The 27225-nt window shown below is 41.6% G+C and overlaps 1 protein-coding gene across 2 annotated transcripts in view; it reads left to right on the top strand.

The window, feature by feature from the left end:
* The window catches only part of ARB2A (ARB2 cotranscriptional regulator A), a 356477-nt gene that overhangs the window by 154461 nt on the left and 174791 nt on the right, over window positions 1-27225 (top strand). The window lies entirely within an intron of this gene.

Raw genomic sequence — 27225 nt, 5'->3', positions numbered from 1 at the left:
TAAAGGTGCTAGAGCATAAGAAACAAAAATTCGACTGTACTAATAACATTCTCCTTTTGTCCAGTACTGTTTACCACTGATTCTTGTATATCCTGGGTATTTGCTGGACTTCATAATAACACATGTCTAAAATCCACTGTGCAAAATAGCATAGAACCACAGAAGTGAAGAAGCATATATCAGTACTTCTCCAGACAACAACAGAGTTTGCCTCTTAAATGTCTTTTGTACAAATGTTTAAATTCAGAATTTAGACCAGACGCCTGTCAGATCCAGACAAGGGCAAAATAATGTTTTGTTTCCCCATGTGCAAAAATATGGCTTCCTGGCCATATCCAGCATGTTTGGCCGAAAGAGATGTCTAGGAAGTCAAAAACGGACAAGTCAGCTGTTCTAGTTTTTCTAACTCCCATTAACATCTGTGGGAGTTGTATATACAGTAAGCCCTGCATTTTACACTGTTTACATAACCCCTGGAGTAACATAATGCTCCACCATTTGCGTGCCTCCCATCAATGTAAATGGGAGTCATGCAAAATGCTTGTTATAACTTTCAAACTCTAAATTAACAGTAGATGTGATATAAAGCAAGTTTGCAATTTTACATTCATTATTTGTTTTTTAGTTATCACGGAAAACATGGCACTTCCTGTTTTCTGACCTTTTTTTTTTTTTCCCCCCTAAAAAAAACTCCCAGAAAACAGAAAACAAGTCCTGGTTATCCCAGGTCATCTGTGCTCACAGAGAGAAGGCAGTCAGGTGATTTATGGACACATTGAGCTGTGACTCTGTACTGGCCGGAATTCCTGTGTTTAGTCTCCCCCTGCCTTCAGGAGACTGCACCTGGATTCCTGGTAAGTTCAGCTTTGTTTTACAGCATGATAACAACAAAAATAATAAATGTAAATTGCAAACTTGCTTTATATCACATCTACTGTTGATTTAGGCTTTGAACGTTATAACAACAGTGGCACTTTAAGGCCACATTCACATCTCCAAAATTTTGCAGACCTTACGGACAGGAAAGGCCTGTAATGGAGTGCTTCTTCACCGTTCATGATGTATCAATATCATGCCAGGAGTGGGGAAATTGTTTGAATCTCTGAGACACTCTATTGACAAAGCCGCAGAAATTCAGTTTCTCACTCCCGACATTATGCTACATCATGCCAGACGAGGTTAGTTTAGGGTTCTGCTGCACACACTGGGTCCTGACGCTGGATAGTGTCAGGACCCAGTACAGCGGTGTCCAAAGCTGAAGTGCACCTGGTAGAGAGAAGCAAAAATAATACCAAGCCTTATCGCTTACATTAATCGTGTGAATAATGGTTGATTAAAAAAAATAAAAGTACAGTATTTTATGGCATGTATAGTCCCTATTGCACCTACTTCTAAATCTGCCCCTGTAAAGGATATAGTTTTTAATATAATTCTGTATATAGTGAATGACTTCTATTAATCTCTATGGATTTACAGTCTCCATCAATATACTGCCAGTATACACAGACAGGGCTATCTGATACGAGAGCCCTGTGTTGATAATACATGTATGTGTGTATACATACAGTACTGTAAATATGTATGCATACATCTACACATGTGCATAGGTGTGTAGGGTTTACAGTATAGGGTTCATGCTCTTTATTTGCAGCCGGTGTATCTGTTCATCAGTGCCCATGTCATGCATTTGTTTGTTGCTATGAGGGTCAGACTGTGTTTCTTATATTCACAGTAGTGCAGGGAGCTGCCATGGGGCAGGCTTCTTACTACAGCTACTGGTCAGTGTTGCAGCCTCTCCTATCATTTGTAGGCTGTGCAGTAGTGGATGAAGCCGCGATCCCCCCCCCTTCTAGTTGTGGGAGTCTCAGTGTCCAGACCCTTAGCTTAGTTGCTTCTCCTTGCATTTAAACTAGAAAGTAGAATTACCTGAAAGGGAGGAGAAAGCTCTTAGTATTAGCACTATTATATACACAGTGCATGCTAGGGGCAGGCAGAGCAGCCAGATTCTCACTTTTTATGTTGGAGAAAATGAAGCGCTACATAAAGCATAAACCCTGAACATTTTGTTACGCTATATCAGTGTGTGGACAGGTGCTCACCTGGCGCTGTTATGCCTCTGTGGATTCTGACTTGGCTTCTCTTTGAGCCAGCCTTGAAACCAGTCAAGATGTATGTAAGCAAAAGAATCTAATTTAGAGCAGTGCTCTGTTGCAATGAAGAATTTAAGCGTCGCTGTCATTATAACTTTCAAAATCTAAATCAACAGTAGATGTGAAATGAAGCAAGTTTGCAATATACATTATTTTTTGTTGTTTTTTGTTATCATGCTGTAAAACAAAGCTGTACTTACCAGAAATCCAGGTTCTGTCTCCTGAAGGCAGATTTTCTGACTTGTGCTGGTTAAAAAAAAAAGACCAAAACACAGAAATTCTCAAACACTCAATGTGTCCATCAATCACATGACTGCCTTCTCTCACAGGACTTCCTGTTTTCTGACTGCTTCCTGATTTATGAGAAAAAAGAGTCAGAAAACAGGAAGTGCCGTGTTCTCCATGATAACTAAAAAAAAAAAAAAAAAAAAAGAATGTAAATTGCAGGCTTTATATCACATCAACTGTTGATTTAGATTTAGAAAGTTATAACGACTGTGACCCTTTAAACTCCAGTGGATTTCTTTATTCCAGTGAAGCTCAACTTGTACCGTAAATTTCTTCTCGTTTTCACACATTGGCACATTTAAAATGTATTTTGTTGTGTGTAATAACAAAATTTTGAAAATGGTATAAATAAATATTTTAAATTTTTTTTTATTTTGTGCAGTTTAGGCTCCTCCCTTTTGACGATCCTTCTAAGACAATCATTAGCGCAAAGTGTTAAGGGTAAGCCAATTGGTCACTGCTGACTGGCTGAGATGGCTTTCTATAAATCGGGCTTTGAATTTCTTGGTATGCAAATTAAAGAATATAAAGCCACTGTACTAATCTTTATTAACAATTTCCTACCATTTTGTGTATACAGCTTTTCCAAAGTAATAATGTGGGTACATTAAATAATGGGGACAACTATAAATGATAGTAAATGCGTTTAAATGAGGACTTTATTTGCATGAATATGACCCTCTTTTATGATCTTGATGAAATTACTATTGATGAAGGAATCATGTCCTCATCTGAATGCATGTACAGTGCACATAGTTTTTCCGAATGCTAAGGATTAAGAGCATTCAGACCTGTTTTTACAAAGATCAAGGTTAAAATCCCGGCTCAGACCGCCACAGTGTACACCTTGCACCAATTAACTGCAAAACATTGCCTTTCTGACACATGATATGTAGGCCCCATTGTCTCAGAAAGTTTTATGTAGGTTAAGTGAATGGCTATAAATTGTCAGCTTTCATCTATATTTGCCATGGCCTTACATTGACAAACACATTGGAACTACTGACTTTAATCAGGTGATTCATTTTATGATCAAAATACCGCAACAGGATTCTCGGCAGGTTAGCCCGTAGCCACTAATAGGGTAGTTAACCTGTAATTTCAATGATTAATTCTCAATAATTAGGGGTGTTAATGAAAAAATGGCTCGATATCTGCGACAGTATTATTTGCTTTTAACCTTTTATGCTATTTTACATTTATTATAACGTTTGTTAGCCAGTTTTTTTTTTTCTTTGTAGAAAGGCAGTAAATGTATATCCTGTACTGCTGTTGTGGACATAGAACTATAACTGTTTCTAATCTTTTGAAGTAGCGAATTTCACAATTTATCATGTTTTAGCGCTGTGGAAGGTGGTATGGAAAAAGTTCAACATCTGGACTTGGTAACAAAAGTATCACCTCTGACCCTATTGAGGTTCAGCCACCCAGTGCTTGCCATGTGTCTGAAACATATCACATCGGTTTATTTCAGCACATTTATTCAGGAACCAAAAGAGGGGAGGTAGAAGAGTGTAATACACTAATGTTACATCTGGGGTTCTAGCTAACAAGTCACTCATTGGGCATTGTATATGTAATATACAATGGAGGATTATCAATCATCTACACATACTTGTACTCTATTGGAAAGTAACTTTTTACTAGTTTATATTTATGGTTTCACAGAATAGAAAAGAGGACGGTAGATTGTGAAACACCATCCTCACCTATGATATTATCTGGATACCCTGCCTTGGCTTTGTCCTGCTGTAGCCCTGTAAACCTTTGCACCTTTGTAATGCTAGCACCATGGGATTGTAGCAGACCTTCCACCCCAAGAGCTATAGTACTGCAGCGGGCACGCACATGGTGACACTACATGTGACCCATCCATTCATGCTCTTCATTTTGGCCTGTTATGTGATTCTTATTAAAACATGTAAAAAAAAATGACCTCCTGACATAAAGGTTTCATTAAAAAAAAAAGGTCTTTATATAATCTCTGCATACTTGTATGTAGCATGAAAATCATAACTGCGTGACCTTAACTAATGAAGCATTCCGTTTTTTCTTTTTTTTTTAAAGGGGTATTTTTGTTTCAGAAAATAAATGTTATTCTTTATATAATGAAAGGTAACATTTTTAGATATTTTTGCTGTTTGGGTTCTTCTCCATTTGTAGCCATTGTATAGGAACCTTTTATAGTTTTCGTCCAGTGTTCTGGTCAAGTGATGGATACACATTATATTGAACAATGAATAAAGGATAAATGGAGGCACTCAACAGCAGTGTATTCAGACCATCCGGCTTTTATTGCTGTGCGCAGGGGGAGCAGGGGAGACAAGGTGGGTGACCGCAGTTTCGCGGCTTAGTGCCGCTTTGACGAACCCTCGTCAACGCGGCACTAAGCCGCGAAACTGCGGTCACCCATTTAGTGGAGAGCCAGGCAGTGCCATCACTTTTTTCTTTCTTGTTACATTATATTAAAACAACATTTATTGCTGTAAATAGAACATGCCTTTAAATATGCATCTGTGAAATAGTTTATCTGTATCTTTGTATTTGGGGCAAGGCTGCGATCAGATTGATTTCTTGAGGTTTTGATCTCAACAATGGCAGCTATCCCATTAAAGAGGGTGTCTGAGAGTTTCTTTTTCAGTTCAAATGTGGCCAGGCTATGCTGCTCACCAGGGGCGTAGCTAATGTCTCCTGGGCCCTGGTGCAAGAGGCCAACTTGGGCCCCCCCCCTCCTTTCACGACCAAGTGATGCTATTGGTGTGTGTGTGTATATATATATATATATATATATATATATATATATATATATATATATATATATATATATATACACACACACACCAAGACAGATATTACCACTAACACCAGCATATTGGAAGAGAAAGTATTATCACCGTACATATTACTGCCATACTGTTACCGACCAAATCCTGTATACTGAGACCAATATTACCAGTAATACCAGTATATAGGAAGGAAACATTACTGCCACACCACAACCACTATCATCACCACCATATTGTTACTGACCAAATCCAGTACACTAAATCACCTCATCCAGTCAGATAGAGGTGGCCCCAGCTCTACACAGGTTCTATACACCATATACATTACAGTGCAGATATATCAGGTGACTCACAGGGGGACGTCTTCTCTGATCGGAGTTCTTCCCTTTTCATCTTCTTTTTCCATTTGCCCTGGGCCGTTATGAGAACTTCTCCGAGCCACGAATCCACAGAATCTGCCAGACAGACATATTAGTCTCCTCACTCTGGCACCATCCTCATCTATATACACACTGCACATCTGTATTGTCCCCTTTACACACTCCTTTAGTGGGTAGCCCTGACTCTATGTGACCCCCTAATAATATATGCCCCCCTCTGTGTATTCCCTCTCCCCCTATGTTGCCCCCCCCCAAATAGATGGCCCCTCTCCCCCCATGTTGCCCTCCTTATAGATGGCCCCCTTTCCCCCCACCCTCCCTTATAGATGGCCTCCTCTCCCCCCTCCATAAAGATGGCCCCCTTTACCCCCTCCCTTATAGATGGCCCCCTCTCTCCTCACCCTCCCTTATGGATGGCCCCCTTCCCCCCACCCTCCCTTATAGATGGCCCCCTCTCCCCCCACCCTCCCTTATAGATGGCCCCATCTCCCCCCCTCCCTTATAGATGGTCCCCTTCACCCCCTCCCTTATAGATGGTCCCCTTCACCCCCCCTCCTCCCTTATAGATGGTCCCCTTCACCCCCCCCTCCTCCCTTATAGATGGTCCCCTTCACCCCCCCCCCTCCTCCCTTTATAGATGGTCCCCTTCACCCCCCCCTCCTCCCTTATAGATGGTCCCCTTCACCCCCCCCCTCCTCCCTTATAGATGGTCCCCTTTCCCCCCACCCTCATAGATGGCCCCTCTTTCCCCCCCACCCTCATAGATGGCCCCTCTTTCCCCCCCACCCTCATAGATGGCCCCTCTTTCCCCCCCACCCTCATAGATGGCCCCCTCTTTCCCCCCACCCTCATAGATGGCCCCCTCTTTCCCCCCACCCTCATAGATGGCCCCCTCTTTCCCCCCCACCCTCATAGATGGTTCCCTTTCCCCCCACCCTCATAGATTGCCCCCTCTTTCCCCCCACCCTCATAGATGCCCCCCTCTTTCCCCCCCACCCGTACAGGCTGATAAAAAAACAAAACTTTACTCACCTGACAACGCGCTCCCACGTTGATCCTCACTCCTTCGGTCTGTCCCCGGCTGCTGCGCAGCTGCCGGGGATGTCGCGTCTTATCCCCGGCAGCGCGCGCATCCCAGAGCTCCCTGCGCGCCGGAACCGGAAGTCAGGGCCCAAGGCACGCAGGGAGCTCTGGGATGCGTGCGCTGCCGGGGATAAGACGCGACATCCCCGGCAGCTGCGCAGCAGCCGGGGGAAGACAGAGTCGGACTCTTGTGACCGCAAGCAAAACAATGCTTGCGGTCACAAGAGTGATTGAAAGGGAGGGCCCTGAGGGCCCCGCGGGCCCCCCTTTGTGGCGGGCCCGGTCGCGGCGGCGACCCCCGCGACCACGGTGGCTACGCCACTGCTGCTCACCACTTCCTGGGCACATCTCAACACAAGGAAGTGGCCGCTCTGCCAGTCACTGGCTGTAGCAGTGTCCCACCCTAGGCAATGATTTTGTAAGTGGGAACTTTCTTGTATCGAGACAAACACCAGGAAGTGCTTAGCAGGTGGAACCAGACATAGTTGGGGTAGTGGCAGCAGAGGATCATGGCAGATGAGTGCACATTTTTTTTTTTTTAAGTCAACCCGGCCATATTTAAAGAGGTACCCCAAAGACTATTTTTTTAAATTTTTTTCTATATATACTTGTGTTGACTGGCAGCAGTAAGGGGCGACACAGGCCCATCTGCTGCTATAAGTGTTTGTGCCGGTAAATGAATGACTATTTAAGCCCTGCAGTTCATGATCCCCCTATAGAGAGCAGAGATCCCACTAGGGAAGGCTGCCTGATATGATCGCTGTGTCTGTCAGCCTCTGCAGAGGGAGCAGTGATGGCCGTCACTGCTGGCTCTGCTACTGGTTGTAGTACAGTTAGTGGTACTAGCAATCACTGTTGGCTGTGTAGAGGCTGCCAGACACGGCAATGTTGTTGGAAAGGAAGGACAGTTATGCAACAGCTCAAAGTGTAGCAAATAGTTCACACAGGCTGTAGATAGAGAGGAGAGCACATACCAGTAAATCTGCAGATTTAAGTTATGTGACTATGTACAAGTGTAGAGAGGAAATCAAACTGTGGAGGCTATAGAATAAAAAGAATTACAGGTTTTTACCTTTCCACAAGATTTTAAATACTTGACATAAATAAAAAAAAATACTTTTCAAAGATATCCTGCGGTCATTTAAAACAAAGTTTTTATAATATTTTATAGGCTCAGATGCCCTTTTCCCTGAATAGTCAGGTGGACGTGGCAGCATCAGCAATCGGGGGCACAAGGATACTAAATGATATTTAAAAGACCCTTATCTTTCCTGACTGTACCATAAATACATGGGCAAGTGTGCAGTGTTCTCAGTGGAGAGAGAAAATAATCACTGCCAAACACTTTTGGCAGTGGGTTCTCTCTTGTGGAAGGTAAGGTTCAGGTACTTTGAAATCCAACATACGTACTGTCAGCATGCAAATTCTGTATTGTATACTCTTGCATGCTCAGAGATTGCTGAATCTGGCTCATCATTAAAGGAGCTATCTGGAGAGCAGAAAAGGTCCTACCTCTTCTGCTGTCCTGTGCTTCCCTCCCTCCCCTGCTTGTCTTTGCTGATAACTTCTGCCCACATTTCCAATAGCTGGCCAATGTCGCCATAACTTCGGGTAGCTATTGGTCATTGCCCCAACTTGCTCCTGCTCCCCTCTCATCTGCAGACGTTATTAGCACACACAGGCAGAAGTAGGAAGAAGAGCACCAGAGAGAAGAAGTGGTAGGACCTTATCTGCTCTCCGGATAACCCCTTAAGGGTATAAACCCACACACCGTATATGCAGCAGATATGCAACAAATACGCAGCAGATTTGTTGGTACAGATTTGATGCTGTGTTCAGTTATTTAGATCTAATCTGCTGCGATTTTGCTGCGAGTTTGCTGCGAGTTTGCTGCGTATCATTTGGCATTAAAGCATCTGACTGGACTGACCAAAGAAGTGTCGCAATTTGGGACATTCCCGGTGAAAGCCCTCCCATGAGAGGCAACACATGAGAGAGCAGGATGTCCTGTGCATATTGCTGAGTGTCCCTGATATCAGTTCTAGAGATGACTGACTGTTATATGTGGGGTAGTTGGGGTAGTGTTTTGCTCCATAACAAAGGCAGAATACAAGTACTAGCCAATGCCCCCATACTCCAACCTAACCATTGTTTGATTCGAAACAAAACCTGGATTTATTGGTGAAGGCAATGCAGTTCTAGACATGGCAGTCCAGGTTTCTCATTCAAGACATTCCTTTAGTAAAAGGAAACTGGTGTGGGCTCTCAATGGCAGGACACCTAGTACCATAACACCAAATTTCTTTCTAAGCAACAGAAAATAGTCTGAACAGAGACAGATGTGTAAAGAATGTGCCACCTGAGTCTGGATGGGCAAAAGGAACTCTGGGATCTGCTGGGCTTGTTGAAGAATTAAGTGATCCTTTTTACCGGTGGTCTTACTGGTCCATCCACAGCCTGTTTACCATGAGTGTATTGACAGAATAGCCTTGATGGCAGGCACTTTGTTGGAATTACCTTCCTCCTTCTATCAGTCCAATGATGTGACCCTTCTCAATGTCTGTCAACTGGACAAAATGTCTTTAAGTACATCAACAGTCTCACACCAAGAGGTTCACTACCCAAAGGTACAGACATCTCCATACATCAGCTAATTTGGCTGAAATCATTAGGTTTGAAGTAAAGTAAGATATATTGCACACACAAGCTCCTGAGACATGTAACCATTTATTGTATTTTGCATCAATACTATTTACATTTTTTCGGTAAGTTTTTTTTTTTTTTTTTTTTTAAATACAATGTTTGTCATTTTTTTGATTGTCTATTGTGCAGATACATTCTGCAAAGCCGTACGCGATATGTATTCATTTCTACATTCACTTTATCTTGTCCCTAGCATACCGTCTTATCCATCTTTTATAATACACACTTCTTAATGAACTCACCAATTAGAAGCAATACTCCAGAACTCCGCTCTATGCAAAGCGTGTCATTATTTTAGTGTACCTTGCGTTTTCTGCAGTTTTATATGTCGAGCACCGTATGTGGGTTATCTCACTTAATCCTCGAGCATTTAGGATTAATATATGTGGCCAACTCCATGGGCAATTTGTCTGGCACTATATGGTTTCGTTGTTTGACATAACTATTTGTCTCTTCTCCCAGACTGAAGAGAAGCTCTCCTCCCTCTGATAGAGAAGATTTCAGTCCTTCTATTGAAAGCATCTGAACTACTTCACCACATCTTCACACTGTGCTCGTCTGTTAATCTTGACAAAAGAAAGCCAGCACAAAGCACAGACACCCAGTTATAATGAGCAGCAAGTGCAAAATGATCTCAGGGCCTGGCTATATGCTTAAGCAAAATATAATTATATTTTCACAGCCGCACCATTCAGCCATTCATTCAATGAACCAAAATTACAGCGGATTAATGATCTATACCACCAGCATTTCAATGCACCTGGGAGAGCCACTTACAAAAGGCCTAATTCCACCTTTGCTGTTTAGTGCATTACCCCCCACGAGCTGATGCTTCCCCAGATACAATGTACATCATATACCTGCACCTGTTCCTTCCATACCGTCTGATTGCCCATCTCGCCTTTCTCTCTGCAGTTATTTTTTTTTTAGTTCATACTTTTATATATTTTTTTTCTATTTTAGCCGCTCGGCTTTGCACCATCTGTAAAATAAGTAATGTTTAAAGAGAAAAAAAAAATATCTTTAACACATAAAGTGCAGTGTGCTGTGAGACCCTAAGGCAGCATAGGGATTAAGTATAATACAAGTATATTCAGCATAACTAGTCATGGATCATAAAAGACGTATGGGAAAAAAAACACAGGGCAAAATAATGCTCGTAGCCGATCAGGTACGAAGAGTTTATCAGTGAAACTGAGCCCCGACACCGTTATTGAGCCTTGAATAAACGGCCTGCTTTATCACCTCTGCTTTTTAGGATGCGAAGCTAAAAAGGGATCATTGAATCATTATTTGAACCTAGTTTGCTGAAATGAAAAGCAATAAAAATATATGTTTAGCAAATAAAAAACACATTTCCACACTAACCTTCCTGTTAGAACCGGATGAAGCGACTATTAATATTCCCTCCCCCCCCCACCCCACCCTGGTAAATTGATTGATTTCCAGTTGTTAGGCTGAGCCGGTGGAGAACGTGTGTTTGACTAATGTGGCTGTGGTTGGAGTTAAGTGTAATTGACCACAGGATGCATATTCCACAGCTAAATTATTTTCTCCTTCAGCGCTCTCAAAACTCTGCTAATCTGAGCAATAAACTTCAGTCATAAAGTTTCTTTTTCTTTGCCATGGGAAGCTGACTAAAATCACAACCCTGACCTTTCATTTACTAGGCATTTCTCCACATTTCCCCCCTGTGCTTCCACTTTACAGATTTACAACAAAAATATATCCAGGTCCAATAAAAACGGCCACGTTTACCTGCAGTTCTTAAGGCGATTGCATGTAACTTACATTTTACGATAAGCTGGTTTCATATCCCTGCGCTGAGCCTCGGTAATGCTATAGTTATTGCTTATCACCAGTTATGATTCTAGACATTACTCTGAGCTTTTCTACCACCAGGTCACATAGTAAGTTTCTGCTTCTGGATCCATTGATGACAGCAATACTTAGTGCTCATCTTTTGTACATATGGCGTGGAATGAATGCATACAAGTTTGCATTGCTATTATCATTTCAATAATGCTTTTTATACTGATCCTCAATGTATATAATGTAAAAGTAGGGGGGGGCAATCAGCAGAATGATTAGTTACGCCTACAGCATATTGTACCCATTACTTTTCAGTGCTATTAGACACAATTCATACCATTATATCCTCACATACAGTTGGCAACATACATCTGAGGAAAATCATCTGAAACTAATGACTTGTTATGCACGTATAGCTATGTTATGTTATAACTTTTTTTGATGGATCAGTTTAACCATCTGTCAACGTGTATAGTTGCATCCTTTTGCAGTATATCTTTAAGAAGGAAAAAAAATCTCACTTTTATCATTAAAACAGGCATTCGATCAGTCATATATTTAGCAGTCATTGATTCTTATGTGATTAAATATTAGTTATGCTTGTTCCTGGAGACTAAAGCTGGCCATACATTTCCTAGAGCTGGCAGCTGTAGGATTATTTGGATGATGGCTCTCTTCTCTTCATCTTATATATGTGGATGTTTAAAGGACAACTCCGGGGGGACCCCCCCCCCAAAAAAAAAACACAGGCACACACAGACACCATACTCACCATCCCTCCGGTGACGATCGCCACTCCATTCGCCCGCCGTCCGCCTCACCGTCACCTGCGTCCGCCGTCCAGCGATGTCTCTTGCTTCCGGGTCCATGAGAGAGAAAAGGCTGCCAGTGCGCTTGCGCACCGGCAGCCTTTTCATTGGCTGGAGCGCATCACATGGCTTCCAGCAAGCTCAGCCAATCAGGGCTGAGCAAGCTGGAAGCCATGTGATGCGCTCCAGCCAATGAAAAGGCTGCTGGTGCGCATGTGCACCAGCAGCCTTTTCTCTCCCATTCACTCTCAATGAAGACGCCGAAGAGGAAGAAGACCCGGACCGCCCCCCAGCTCTGACGTCACCCGACACCAGAGAAGAGGACCGTGACGACCGTAATAGGTAATGTATACATTCTTTAACTTCCGGGGTGGGGGGTCGGGGGTCGGAAAGTGGGGGAAGGGGGCCAGACCGGGTATTTAACCACATTACAAAGTTATATAACTTTGTAATGTGTGTTAAATAAGCCAAAAAATTTTTCCGCCAGAGTTGTCCTTTAACCCTTCTCAAGAGCAAAAGGTCTAGACAGTTGAAATCCGGCATGCCCAATCCATCTCTTCCATGATGTGTACCCTTGGGGGGGGGAGTCAAAACTGCCGGATTACGCTGAATTCAAAGTATACAGCCAGTCTAAGGGGGCATTCACATTCTCTGTGCATGGCTCGTATATATATGGACAAAGTGCTGAGTTATGGAATGCTGAGCTCCTGGTATCATGATGCATTATGATGCCAGGAGCACCGAATCCGCTTAAATATTCACGCTACTGTACTGACACAGGTGAGCAGTTGTGTCAGTACTGTAGCACGAAGATTTAAAATGCTTTGATCCCCCAGCATCATAATGTATCATGATGCTGAAAGCTCTGTGATTCTGGTCCATAACACATCTGTGCACAGTGTGAATGCCCCCTAACTGTAGATGAATTAGGGGCTATAAAAAACAGCTTAGCAAAAATTAGTCAAGGACTGTCAAATATCAAATCCAATTCTACAGCAGCGGCACTCACCGGTAATTAAAAGAATGCTTTATGTTAGGTCAGGCACAGGTAGACAGACAAGTGCATCCCAATAAATAAAGCTATGTCTGTTTCGCTCCCCTGCACCTAATCCGGTTCATAAACTAACAAGTTAGATCTGGAGCCGGATGAAGTGCAGGAATGTGAAACTGACATGGCTTTGTCTATTGGAATGTACGTGTATGTCTATCCGTGCCTGACCGTTTATTAAAAAGATGCTTTATTTCTGGTCAGGCACGGATAGACATACAAGTACATTCCAATAGATAGAGCTACGTCCATTTCAAGTTCCTGCTCTTTATCCGACTCACAATCTAACATGTTAGCTTGTGAATTGGATTAAGTGCAGGGGAGTGAAACGGACGTAGCACTATCTGTTGAGATGCACTTGTATCTGTAGCTACCTTAACATAAAGCATCCTTTTACTTACCGATGAGTGCTACTGCTGTACTTCTATGGAATTGTATTTGCTCTATACCTCTGGGCTGAGCACCTCCGGGTGTGTGTCAGACTGTGAGTCCCAACTTGGTTTACAGCTGTATGGGAGGTAGATCAGACTGCCCACTGCATATCTTCTATAGGGATATATTATCAAAAGAAAATCAGTCGCTAAGAGTGGGGGTAATGTTTGATAGTTCTCTGTTGGAGGATGGCCTGCTTTAGACAAAGTATGGCACTATTGACGAAGACAAACAAGATGATTGCTGCCCCACATGATATATTGATTCTATTAGTTTTAATCATATCTGTCAACACTTGTAGATGCCCTGTACTTGTTGTTTGCCATTGACAACCATTGCATGTCACTTGACAAGCCAAATTGTCCTAAAATGCAAAGAAGGATCTTAGTCTGGAACTGCTTTCCAGTTTTTCCCAGATACAGATATATGTTCTACTTATTTAGCAGATGGCGCTAACACTGAATATTAAAGAGGGGTATACAATGTATAGCTAAAAGACATGGCTCTTACCTAGTTTTAATGGTCATTGAGAAGGTTCTTCACCCTGGGATCATGTCTTCTTCTTACTATGTTATCCCTCCTAGATCTAGTGCACAATAGTATTGGCAGCTGAAAAAAGTTGAAAAAAAAATATTTTTTCCTACTGTAAATTTTCTCATCTCTATTAAAGAGGGTGTGAGAGCTCATGGGCCTCAGTGTTTTCATCTGTTTGACAAACCAGAAGACAAATTGAGGTGGTATTCTCATATGATTACACTTTTTCCTAAATTACAAGACTAAGAAAAGGAAATGCAGAGTTCTATTTACCCCCAAACGATTTGTAAGACAGTGAGTGAAGGCGATGATTAAAGTTTATTGGATGTGTATTGTAGAATATATGCTGAATTCTGCCGTTCTGTTGGTGAGGGAGCTGTTTCATTTCCCCACAGATCTCATTTTTTGTCATCTCTGCTGACTGCCAAACTGTGTACACATTATGGTGGTGATTTTGTTATGTGCACACCTGTCCAATGAAAACTGGATGGAGACCACCAACTCCTCTCACAAAGGCTGCAGATGGTAAAAACATCTGGTTGCTCTCATACGCAATGAACACACAAAGGAAACCTTCCTTACCTCCCTGGTACTAATAAATGGATAAATTTTGAAGATGTAAGAATTTCAGAGTTACGTCCTCAGCTGAAAGTAAAGATGTGGATCTTACTGGGACTTTTTGGTCCGTTATGTAGTAGTGGGAAAGAATTGGGTAAACCATGCAAACGTACTCCCAATGGGCAAAACCTTGTACTAAATATAAATACATTTACTTTCTGCTTTATTCCTTTAATTGTAATAAAAATTATAAAGTCTAGACCCTATGTGACCTTGGCGCATATATTAACTGGCATGGGGCAAACTATTATGTCCATTTAAGCTGATGGTTTGTATTCGTAACATATTCATGGTATATGTTGGTTGAAGATGTGGCAAGTTTTATATCTTTTCTACTAGATGTAATACCATAACTATGGAGAGCATCTGCTGGTCACCTGCTCCCCTCGTCTTATTACATTCATATGCTCTAGAGACGTGGTCATTTTCCATAGTCATAAACAAGAGAATAATCGCTGGTTTGTTTGTGATCTCTACTAGCTTCTGTATTAGTCTCCCTGTTGTGTTGCGTAAGGAAATAAATTGTGATTGAAATATCAAATTGCCAGAGGTGATGCCAAAGCAATTGTATACTAGGAAATGTCCCTCTTCAGCTACAGTTTTTTAAAACAAAATCGTACATGGTATGATTGTCATACAAATCTAAAAAATTCTTATGGTGAATAGATGTATAAGCAATACTTTAGCTGTGCTACTAATAAACAGTATGTCATATGAGAAGAATACGAAGATCATTCCACCCTGAAAGTATACATTCAAAAAATCAAGGCCCCGACACAGACCTGTAGCACCTACGGGCATGTGAACTGGCCTGTACAAACGCATTCGTCTGCCGTTGCGGACAGAATTTATGGACAAGTGAACCCAGCCTCCTACTTTTACCTCCTTCTGTATCCACTTCTGGTTTTGGCTGAAAAACTGCAGTTCTCTGAAAAAAAAAAACCGTTTGACCACATCCTTAATCCAAGAATGTATAACTTCTTTCAAAATACCACTTATGTAGGATTTTTTTTTTTTTCTTTACAGTAGACCCTTATGGATAATGACCTGCTTAATACCTGGTGGGCATTCCATTTACCTGCCAGAGATGTTGTTCCATAGGATTTACATCTTGGTGTTGGTTTAGATCCATTTTCCTCCTCCTTACATTCTTCCCCATTTCCACCCCCTAAATGTTCTGCAAATGTCTAAGCCACCAAGCACTCATTGCTACCTTTATCACTAAAAGTGACCTTGATGGGGCCTATTAACATACAACCACTCCGCCTATAAAGAGCCCTTTTTAATCTTTGGGACATAGGCACAGAGTTATCAAACTGTTTAAACCTAAAACTGGTGTAAACTGCAACCAATCACTGCTTATCTTTCAGGTCTGGTAAAAGGAAAGCTGAGCTGAGGGCAGTTAACACCACTTTATGTTATAAACAGTTTGCTATCCTTGGGCACTAGTCTATGGTACTTTATAGCCGTTACAACTATTGACTGCATCAGTTTCTTTGTACTTGTATTTTTTTTAGAGCAGATTCACACATAAGGAATCCCCTTCGGATCCTCTGCCTGTTAGTTTCTATGAGAATCCAATCCCACTGCAAGTATGTAAGTGACAGCCCCCTTAACCCCCCACCTGCTGGAGCATACTTTACCTGCTCCGCGCTCCGGCGTTTGGATGTCCCGCTTAGCCAATCATTGGCTGCGGCGGGGCAGTGCACTGATTGGCTGAACGGGGCGTCCAACCAGGAACCCCCGAAGCAAGCCAGAGCATGGAGCAGGTAATGTATGCTCTGTCTGGCAGTGGGTTAAGGGGGCTGTCAGATACTCGCAGTGGGATGACTATCCCACTGCGAGTATGGATTCTCATAGAAACTAACAGGCAAGGGATCTGCAACGGATTTCACTGCGAATTCGCAGCATGAAATCCGCTGCGGATCCGGTACATGTGAATCTGGGATTAGAACGGTATATCAGAATCTTTTATCCCCTGCTTTTTCTTGCTTAAATTTTAATATTATGAGTAGGGATGAGCATTCAGGGTTTTGCAAACACAAACTTTCTGTAAATTCACTAATCACTAGAAACGGTATTAGATGAAAACTAGAGATGAGCGAACCTGGAGCATGCTCAAGTCCATCCGAACCCGATCGTTTGGCATTTGATTAGTGGTGGCTGCTGAAGTTGGATAATGTGGAAAACATGGATATAGTCATTGGCGGTATCCATGTTTTCCAGACAACCTTAGTGCTTTATCCAAGTTCAGCAGCCCCCGCTAATCAAATACCGAACGTTCGGGTTCAGATGGACTCGAACCCGAACATTTAAAAAAAAAAAAAAAAAAAGATAGGCTCTATAGGCTGTATCCATGTTTTTTCCTTGACTCAGCCACTGATATTCAAATGCAGAACGATCTGACTTGAGCATGCTCCAGTTGCGCTCATCTCTAGTCACTATGCATCTTGTTGTGGGCTAAGTGACTAAGTAGGCACTATTCAAGAACAATCTGGGTATTATATTATTTTTAACACTATTTAAGTGTTCCTATTGTATGAGGGTTTTATATTTGTCCATCTCCTGGGTGAATCACTTGATTTAGAATGGATTTGTCCCTGTAAATTGTCAAGTATGATCTGAGATGTCTTTAATCCACATGGTCCCACCACATCTTCATTGTATTACTGAAATGATGAAAGCTTGCATGCGTTGACGGCCATCAAACACACAGAATACATGCGTCATTGGACACCTTTGAGACAGTAGACGTACAAGACCTCTTTTGCTTCTAAGACGTTTCCTTAAAATTAAACACTAGCTGTGGTATTCATCAACAGGACAATTGTTTGGGATACAAAAAAATTAATTAGACTAAATGATATTGTAAGATAAGATTGTGAAGCACGCTCTGGAAACGGTAGGAATAAGCTCACTAAATTGCTGCTGGATGCAGACAAGGAAATACCTAAGAGAACATGGCTTGCGAGCGACTGTTAATTATTTTCATGCAATGACAGCCTATTTACTTGATAACTGTTTGCCACCTGGGAATACTGGTGCTATTTATAATAGTTGTTTCAAATAAAGGTATCGAGCAGGTTCAGAATTGGAATAATGGGTGTCCTAATCTTCATTTTTCAGAAAAGATATAAATGTGATTTTAAGAGGTACAAGCCTGTAATGTTGGCATGCTCATCCTATGCTTTTTGTAACACAATTTATCTGTGTTTTTGCAAAAATATTCTTGGGTGTTTTTGTAATTATTATGCTTTTTTGCTAGTCATCTCTAAGCATGGTGCAGAGGTTTTCTAGCATTGTGGAAGGAACAGTATTTAATGTAGCCCTTTTTCTTGTCAAATCTAGAATCTTGTCTATCTAGGATTTTATGTTTTTTTTTGTTAATTATTACTCCTTATGGTACTGAGTGTTGTTCTAACACTCACTTATAAAATTAAAAAGAACGGTTAACGCTGTTGTACTAGGATTAGAAAACCTTTTACAAAGCACCACATCTGTCAAAGGTCTGGTATTGTAACATAAGTAAATGGGACTAAGCTGCAAGTAGTTATGTTTTTTTTAGGTGTAAAAAGCCATCTAGTTGACCAGAATCATCGGCCATCTAGTTAAAAATCATTGCCTGACGCCCCGCTACATGTATGTGATGCGCGGCCAACAGTATAGAGAAAATAATAAACATACTTACCTGTCCAGGCTCCGCCGATGTCCTGCTGCCTTTTCCCTGTGTTCCCCACTCACCACAGCCACCCCTGAAGCTTTACAAGCAGACTCAGAAGTGACAGCTTGCTCAGCCAATCGCTAGCTGCGGCACTGCCCTGTTTTGACGTGTCACTCCACAGATCGGTTCAGAAGCTTTAACGGTGGCTGCGGTAAGCAGAAAACAGGCAGGAGGACACTGGGAAGAGTGGACAGGTACGGTAGGTATATACTTTTTTATTTTTTTCTATGTTAAAGCAAAGCCAGCGCAGACATTGCTAAAGATGCCTGTGCAGCCCTTGCTGCACGGTCATTGTGCTGTGTAAGTGAACACTGATCTAACAGACCGCCGCTTGACAAGTTGAGAAATTATAACTTTTCTTTGATAATGCTATATTTTACAAATGTATCCACGGAATAAAATGCTAGTTAAGAGCCATATGCTAGATAATAACCATGTCATTTTGCAATGAATGTGCCTGATATTGTATCTCATTCCCATTCACTTAAACACTGTTGCAAGGAGTACTTGGGAGTCCACAAGTTGTGTACCACCGGTCCAAGGTGTTGGTGACTTTTCATGGTACGAGTAGAGACCACAGTCCTTAGTACTTGATACATAAATACAAATATGATTTGATCAGAATCTATTTAGATGACTATAATATTTTTATGTTCTTCACCGGAGACTGGTGGGTGAGGTTTACGCTGTGGACAGGTCACCCACCGTGTCCCCAGCACTTGCTTTCTTTTGCCTGATTGTTCTTGTTTACATTGTAAGTTTCTTTAACCGTGTTTAGAAAATATTCCTGTTTTTCTCGAGACAACTGTGACATTTATTAGATAAATATAACAAATTTCTTGGAGGCAAATGCTTCTTTTTCTGACACATTCATAGGTTCAGTGAGTGCACCCTGTAAATTGGATTCATCTTCAGCGCATGTCACAGAACTGTCTAGAGACACCAGGATAAGCACCTAGGTACTGTTCAGAACAACCACAGAACTTTTTTTGCAAACTATTCTTCCATGTTCTTTTCTTAAGGCTCTTTGTTCCTCAGAATATGTTAACATAAACAAATATTTAGTGTTTATTATTTTTGTGTTTGTAATATACATCAAGTCAACGTCTATAGCCTATTACTTGTTTCTATTTATGTTACAATGTTGAATAATCAATAATTAACTTGGAAATAATGGAAATTTAGTTGTTTATGGGTTGAAGTTTATTTTTTTAGCTGTTTAGATTTAAGAGGGGTATACAGACTTTCTTTTATTATTATGTTATTACCTATACCCTCCTTACTTGGCATTGGTATCATGGACACCCTGCCTCTGCTCCCCTGTGTAAGCAGTCAAATAATAGCTGGGCAGGGACTCCGCTGCAGCATTGAAATTACATCATGTCCCCAAATGCTAAAGTGAATGTACCATCGGGTACATTACTTTAGGTTTTTTACATGAATAGACAGTCGCCAGTGCCGCAGTCCTTTTTTTTTTTTTTTTTTTAACCTCAGCACCGCTTGACTGCCGTACACAGGAATCAGGCCGCTGTTCAAAAAAAGGGACTGCGGCATCCCTGTGCCGGTCTATTTATTTAAAAAACATAAATCAATGTACCTGATGGAACATTGGCTTTGGCTTAAAGTGTCATGCAGCACTTTACATATCATACATATGGTATTTTTACATATACTGTAAGAGAGCATAAAATTAAACAGTAAAAACTGATGCCTCAATAACCCCTTTAAAACACTGTATGGATGTAGTTTATACTTTTTAGTTGACTCCATGGTATGGGTTCTCTGGAAATAGAGTTAGAGTTAAAGCAGTCTTCTGGACTTTTTTTTTTGTAATAGGAGATGAAATGCAGTAACCTAGCATGGCCACTGTGCATTATATGGAGCTGTCTGCTTCCAGATCTGTTCTCTAAATTTGCAGGTGCAGTGCCTCTGGCAAACAGTATAGATGAGAATAAGCCATCAATGTAAAATTCCTGAAAAACCCTTGATTAGAAGTGATGTATACTCCATGAAGCACAGTTAAATATTTCTTGAGAATATGACTATGGGCACATCCATCTATGAACATATGGATTTGATATGCATACATCCTGCATGGGGCAGCCGCCCTGTCACAATACTTTCATACTCTGCTCTCCTAAGTGCTACGCCTTCTGATTATCTCATCTACATCATATCTGTTTTTGAGTGGCCACCAGCAAATTCTGATAGACTCTGTTAAATTTGATGCAGTGCATTTGTATTCTAGATGTAATGAATATTTTCAACAGATTTTAAAGCCTATAACATGCTGCAAATTCCCTGCAAATTTTTGTTCACCACTTCTGAACGGCATTTTTAAGAATAATACCGATTTTTCACTCTGGATTCCACACAAAATCGGCAACGTCCGAACTCTCCTCTTGTTCACTCTATTTATTTTCTACTGAAAATACCAGAAACCCTGACAGACCCCCATTAACACAAGTGTAAAAATATATAGAATGTTTCCAAAGCTTACGAAAATGTTCCATCTCCGCCAGTATAACAGAGTGATAAATATTTTATTAATGCTGATATTCATGTTACAGTTCTCATTACTGGTTTTTCGGTAACTTTCTTCGAGTTTAGAATATTATTCTGATTTTGGAACTTTACTGTTGTCTTTAAATTTGTTATAATATATATGCTTACGTTATTTTTGTTACTACGAGTGCCATCCGCGTTCACCAATTTTGTTTATTGCTTGGTTCTTCTCCTTGCCATCACTAGAGGCTGGAGAACCTCGGTAATTGTGTGTGTGTGTGTGTGTTTTTTTTTTAACATTGTATATTCATGCAGAAGAATCCACTATTTATCAGATGTCATCATTGTGGCTTTAAGCAGCCTTGGAAAAAATATTTTAATGCTGGAAGTCATATTTTATGTTCTTAATGACAGTCTTTACAAATGACGGATTCATATCAAAATTCCATTTCGTCTTACACCTAGAAAAATGTTAGCGTTCTACTTCTTCTTTTAAAATGCTCATTTTCTGAGGGCGTCTGTGGAATTCCCCTTAATTATGCCTCAGTAGCTAAACCTAGTGCGGGTCCCCAAGGTTTGACCGGCGCTTCCAAAGCACAAAGACTGCTCCCAATCTTCCAGCTAGGTCAAGTGCAAAAATTAAGATATGATCGAGTACTGGAAGCAGAGGCTTCTATCAAAACACCTATTCACCATGTCATTATGACAGCCGGCGGAAACAAATAGGTTTGCGTTTTAAGTTATGACAATTAATTTCTAAAAGTAATGTAATCTGACAGTGAAAAGATGCCGAAAGACTTGTGAAGATGTCATAAGTTTGACCTTTCTGCCCAAATGTGTCCAGGAGCCATTTTAACAAGAGACCTCGGAAAAAGAGTGCAACTTCTTTTGTACTTTTGTTAATTAGTTATTGATTTGAAACAATGCACTACAAAATATTGTCAGATTAACCAGACGCCAGCAAGGTCACGGAGTGACAGTCTGGTCTCGATAATCTTTCTACTGCACAAGAATTCACTCTCCCTAAACCCATTGTTCTGCGCTATGTGTCTTTTGTGCTGCTCGCCTTTTGAAATGGTTGTGGCATGTTTCTAGTGATGTGACATCTCAGGTTATATCTCTCCAGAGTAGCTCATACACTCCAGATAATAACACCAGAGCCACATTCATCCAGTCTAACTGCAAAACTGAAAAGCTAAATCAACTCCATTGGAGAAATATATTCATATAATATGGCACACAGGAATGTACCGTAGGCTTGAAGGGGACTTGGCCTTTATGTGGTCCAAGACTGGTAAAGCTGCTCTCGCAGATAAAGAATGTAAATATATAGCAATTCCCTCCAATACTTCTAATATCTAAATTGATGACTTTATGATCCTTTTAGTAGCAGTAAAATACATTGCCGCTCCTGTCAGCTCCTCAAATTCTTCGGGCTGTTTTACAGCTATGCCATAAAGAGAATACTAGTGAATGTTGAGATGTTTTTACTATATGTGTTGTTGCCTTAGATTTGAAATACATAACAATATTCGGTAACTTGTTAGTAATTCTTAAAATGACAGGATTGCCTCCAAGTATCTGATCAACTGGTACCAGAAAATGAGACAGATTTGTCAGTTACTTCTATAAAAAAAAACCTCAAGCTTTATCAGCTGCTAGATGCTCTACAGTAGTTGGAGTATTCTTTGAAGTATGACACAGTGCTCTCTGCTGCCATGTCTGTGTCAGGAAGAGTCTTCTGCTCGCGACAGTTCCTGCCGCAGACAGAGGTGGCAGCAGAGAGCATTATGTCGAACGTGAAAGAATACTTTTGCCTATTGCTCAGGCAAGGAGGTGTGGCAGCCTGACATATGTGGTTCTGTATGGTGACTGATCAGGACAGGATTTGGGTGTGTGCTGGCTCTTAAATCGAATGAACCATCAGGTACATTTGCTTTAAGTGTTACACACAGTGCGGGGAAGCTGGTGCTGTGGTCCTTTTTTTTTTTTTCAACCGCAGCCCCCGCTGAAGCACTGGAGGCGGGCCGGCCCACCCCCAGTGGGAGGAAGCCCCCACCCCTCTATGATGGGGCTTCATTGATTCTAATGGAGCCGCAACACAGAGGGGCGGGGATTCCCTCTCACTAGGTGTGGACGAGCTCGCCTCCAGTGATTCAGCATGGGCCAGTGCTCGGTAATCTGTGGTGGTTGTACATCTGTGGTGGTTATCCACTGGTACAACAGACACTGTGGGGGAGATTCAGTAAGGATGCACAGACTTTTACGCAATGCTTGCAGTAGGCGCAGGTCCCAAGCCGCTTTACACGCCTCTTGGTAAATCCATCCGGGACTGTAACTCATTTTGAGACTTCAGAAATTTTACAACTTTCTGTCAGGTCCATTATAATTTAAATTAAAACTTAAAGTGACACCGTCACCCCCTTTGTGCATTCTGACATCTCTACACAGGTGTAAAGGGTAAATTTAGTGTTTTTCATATCTTATTTCATATCATACGTCATGTTGCTTGTTCAAGTAAAAAGTGTCCTTTTATCAACTGCAGATTGTATTAAGTGGGCGTGGCCTCGCGGCACTAGCGCCACATAACCCCGCCCACAACGGCACGGTTGGCCCCGCCCCCTTGACGCCCATTGGTTGTCCAACGTAAAGGGGGTGGAGTCTAGACCTTTCGGCCAGCCTGTTCCAATGGCCGGCGAGGGGGCGGGGCCAATTGTGCCGTTGTGGGCGGGGTTATGTGGCGCTAGTGCCGCGAGGCCACGCCCACTTAATACAATCTGCAGATGATAAAAGATGACTTTTTACTTGAACAAGCACCATGACATATGATATGAAATAAGGTATGAAAAACACTAAATTTACCCTTTACACCTGTGTAGAGATGTCAAAATGAACAAAGGGGGTGACAGTGTCACTTTAATGTAATTCCAAAAAATAACCAAGGTGGTGAATATTTTTGCAAAGCTTTCTTAGCCATTTAATCCATTAGAGCTGCTGTTTTTTGTCTTTTTTTTTGTTTTGTTTTTTTTTCTCCTGAATTGCATGCAGTGGGCAATTTAGGTTTTCTTTAGTCTTGCTGGTTTCACATAAGGCAGTTGTTTGGAAAACTGCCACTGCAGTTCTTGTTGCTTAGCCAGAACTGGGTTCAAATGGGATAGAAAATATAAAGGGATGACTTGTACAGTACTTCTCTCTCCTGTTGGATCCACTTCTGGCTTTGGCTCAAAAACTGAAGTGGCAGTTTAAAAAAAAAACCTGCCATGTGTGAAACCAGCATCATTCTGATTTAGTGTATTTGCTGTATAATAACCAATTTATAAATGAACTGAGACTTTTTCAGTGGTCATCTTAGTAGCTTTTCCAGCCGGTTCTAACATTTTGTGAAGATCTTATCCTGCCCCCTTTTTTTCTATCTTCTTGACCTTCTATAGTATTAAAATTTTAATTAATTCTTCAGAGTTTGGTGAAAACAAATCAGGGTGAAAAAGTCCTCTTTGATAAACATGTTAGTTAAAGGAATATTGTCTTATTGTTCTTATGTAAGAGGGAAAAGAAGTGTCATGAATGTGTAATTAAATCTAATGACAAGCGGCTCAATCCCGACTAATGTTGCATAGTATAATGCAATCGTTAGGTTAACCACATTGATCTAGAAGCAATGACTATTGTATCGATGTAATTACTTGGGATGTGGACAAGGGGAAAGGTGGATGCAGCTGTGTACACACGTGTGTTTACTATCAAATGCCTGGGTTTGGATGGGCAACCACCGATTCACAACAGACCCATTGTGCATACAGTAGTCTGTACTTGCAAACATTTGTTCCCAGTGCATTGTGGGAGTTTTGCCAGCGGAATCAAAAGTTGCCACAATGGTCATCGTTCCACCTCTTTGGTTCTGTTATCCCCCCTAGTATGCAAGCAGCCATAGCACCTTTTTTTTTTTTTTTTTTTTTTTTTTTTTTTTTTTTTTTTTTTAGTGCTGACTGTTTTGTGAGTGTCTTTTCAAGACACTTTTTTTTTTTCCTAGGAGCATCTGCCAGCTCCCATCTATGTTTGATTTCTGGTCTGCAAATCATGTGAAATCATGAAAAAGAAATGATGTGTTTTTCCAGCCAGCTTTCGAGTACGTGAAACGTATTTAAACAGGCAGTACTAATAGTAACCTGAGCCCAAATTGTATAAAATATATATACACCAATAAGACATAACATCGGAACCATTGATGGTAAAGAAAGTAACATTACAGTTCTACCTGCGAAGGGGAAGGATATAGTAGGCAGCAAGTGAACAGTCAGTTCTTGAAGTTGATGTGTTGGTAGCAGAAAAAAGCCCTAATCCTAATGATTTTGACAAGTGTCGGAGCATCTCCAAAATGGCAAGTCTTGTGGGGTGTGCCTGTAGGACAACTGCTGATTCGGCAATAGGGCATTTAGCGCTTATTAATACACTCGGAGGCAGGGGGCTCAGTAAAGCCAATGTAAGAGCTACTACAGCATAAACTATAACAGAACAGTGTCAAAACATTTTTTTTAAAGCATATTTACTATTTAAGGGAATGTGCACACTACGGAATCCCGACGGAAAACCCACCAAGAATTCTGCAGCTCGTACCCGCTCGCGGACACTGATGGCAGCGCGCGTCTCCGCTACTCCCATAGACTTTATTCTATGGTTTGCCAGATTCCACCGTCCGCCCTAAAAATGAACCTCCCCCCCATTCTTCGGGTGGATGACAGAATCTGTCAAACCATAGAATGAAGTCTATGGGAGACGTGTGCGGCCGCGAGCTGCGTAATCCGCGGTGACTGTTTCTTTGGGATTCCATAGTGTGCACATAACCTAATTATTTAATGCACAGTATATCCCAGTTTGCTTCTTGCTATAGACCATTCAAAGTGGCCACTCAGTGATTTTCATACTAATATGGTTGTCCCTGGTACTGCAGCTCAACCTTTCAGGGACTTACAACCGATTGGACATAGCCTAAGTTCTTGAAAAACCTCTACCATGATGTATGTTTAATATCATTGCCGGAAAAAAAAACTAACCAAAAAACAAGGCTGAAAGAATAACTTTTGTCTGTATCTGACAATTCCTAGGATTATCCCTTCTTAAAGTTTCCGGCATCCGGTCTGCAGAAGAGAATCGGTCACATTTGGCAATAGTACAGGAAGTATGTGAACCTGTCACGGCAAGCAGTCTCAAAGGGCGAACTGCTTTGCAGCAGCTAATTAACCTTAGGAAATAATTACACAAATATGCAAATGTTGTTTAGATAATTCCATGTGTTATCAGCGCAGGTAGTCCATCATAAATGCAGACCTTGGAGTGCCTAGATGTTAGAAGCTGCAGCGGTCGATAAGGCTTTGTCTCTTGCATTACTTTAACTTGGTATTTAACAATTAATGACTGTAATATTGCGTTAGTAAATTCTAATGGTTGTCCTTTAGAGGCAGCAGAACATAATAATATATCCTCCCCGCTAATCTAGGTGCAGTAATGTCAGCAGTGTAATAACTTCTTGCATTTTTTACAACCTTTAAAGAAAACATATAAACATATAAGAATTATCGAACATTGTATTTAATAACTTCATTTTTCTAGTGTAAAATGTGGCCGTCTGTAGACTAGGGGCTTGCAAATATTTAATCCCAAATATGTTATTTATACAGGAAGCCATGTTATTTCACTCTCCCCAAACACCCAGTAATAAATGGATCTTCACAATGATACACTGGTCTGGTAAAGCTGGGTCGTACATGATTCATGGGGCTTGAAAAGTTTCTCTTATGGTTTGCCTGGAATAAAGCATTTTTTGTTGGATGTTACATCTCTTTAGACATTGAAACATTAAAATTAGTTTCTCCATTCTGCAAATGACATAATGTCACAGCCGCGGCGGCGTCCCGCGTTCCGGGCCGCCGCCGCGACCGCTTCCTGCCCCATGCAGCAGCCGGTGTCCATAGTCGGGGACCCGGCGCTGCTATCACCTCGGCCCCGGGGGGCGCCTCACCTCTCCACGCTCCTGTCTCCCGCTGTGCCGGCCGGCGCGCGCGTCCCCGCCTCCTAGGGCGCGCGCGCGCCGGCTGTCTCAGATTTAAAGGGGCAGTGCGCTCCTAATTGGTAGTTGCACCTAATCACTCCCCTATAAATCCCAGCTTGCCCTGTTCCCTGGGTTGGAGCCTCTACATGCTTCCCATAGCGTTTGGCCCAGCTCCCTGTTGTTCCTGTGTCCTGTCCGTTACCTGGTCCCAAGTCCCTGTTCCTGAGTCCTGTCCGTTACCTGGTCCCAAGTCCCTGTTCCTGGTTCCTGTTCCCCTGTCACTCCACCTGTTCCTGTGTCCAGCCTGTCA

This window comes from Dendropsophus ebraccatus, chromosome 3, assembly GCF_027789765.1.
Source record: "Dendropsophus ebraccatus isolate aDenEbr1 chromosome 3, aDenEbr1.pat, whole genome shotgun sequence".
NCBI classification, from domain to species: Eukaryota; Metazoa; Chordata; class Amphibia; order Anura; family Hylidae; genus Dendropsophus; species Dendropsophus ebraccatus.
The sequence above is the reverse complement of the archived record's forward strand: the minus strand, read 5'-3'. Positions and strand labels throughout refer to the sequence as shown.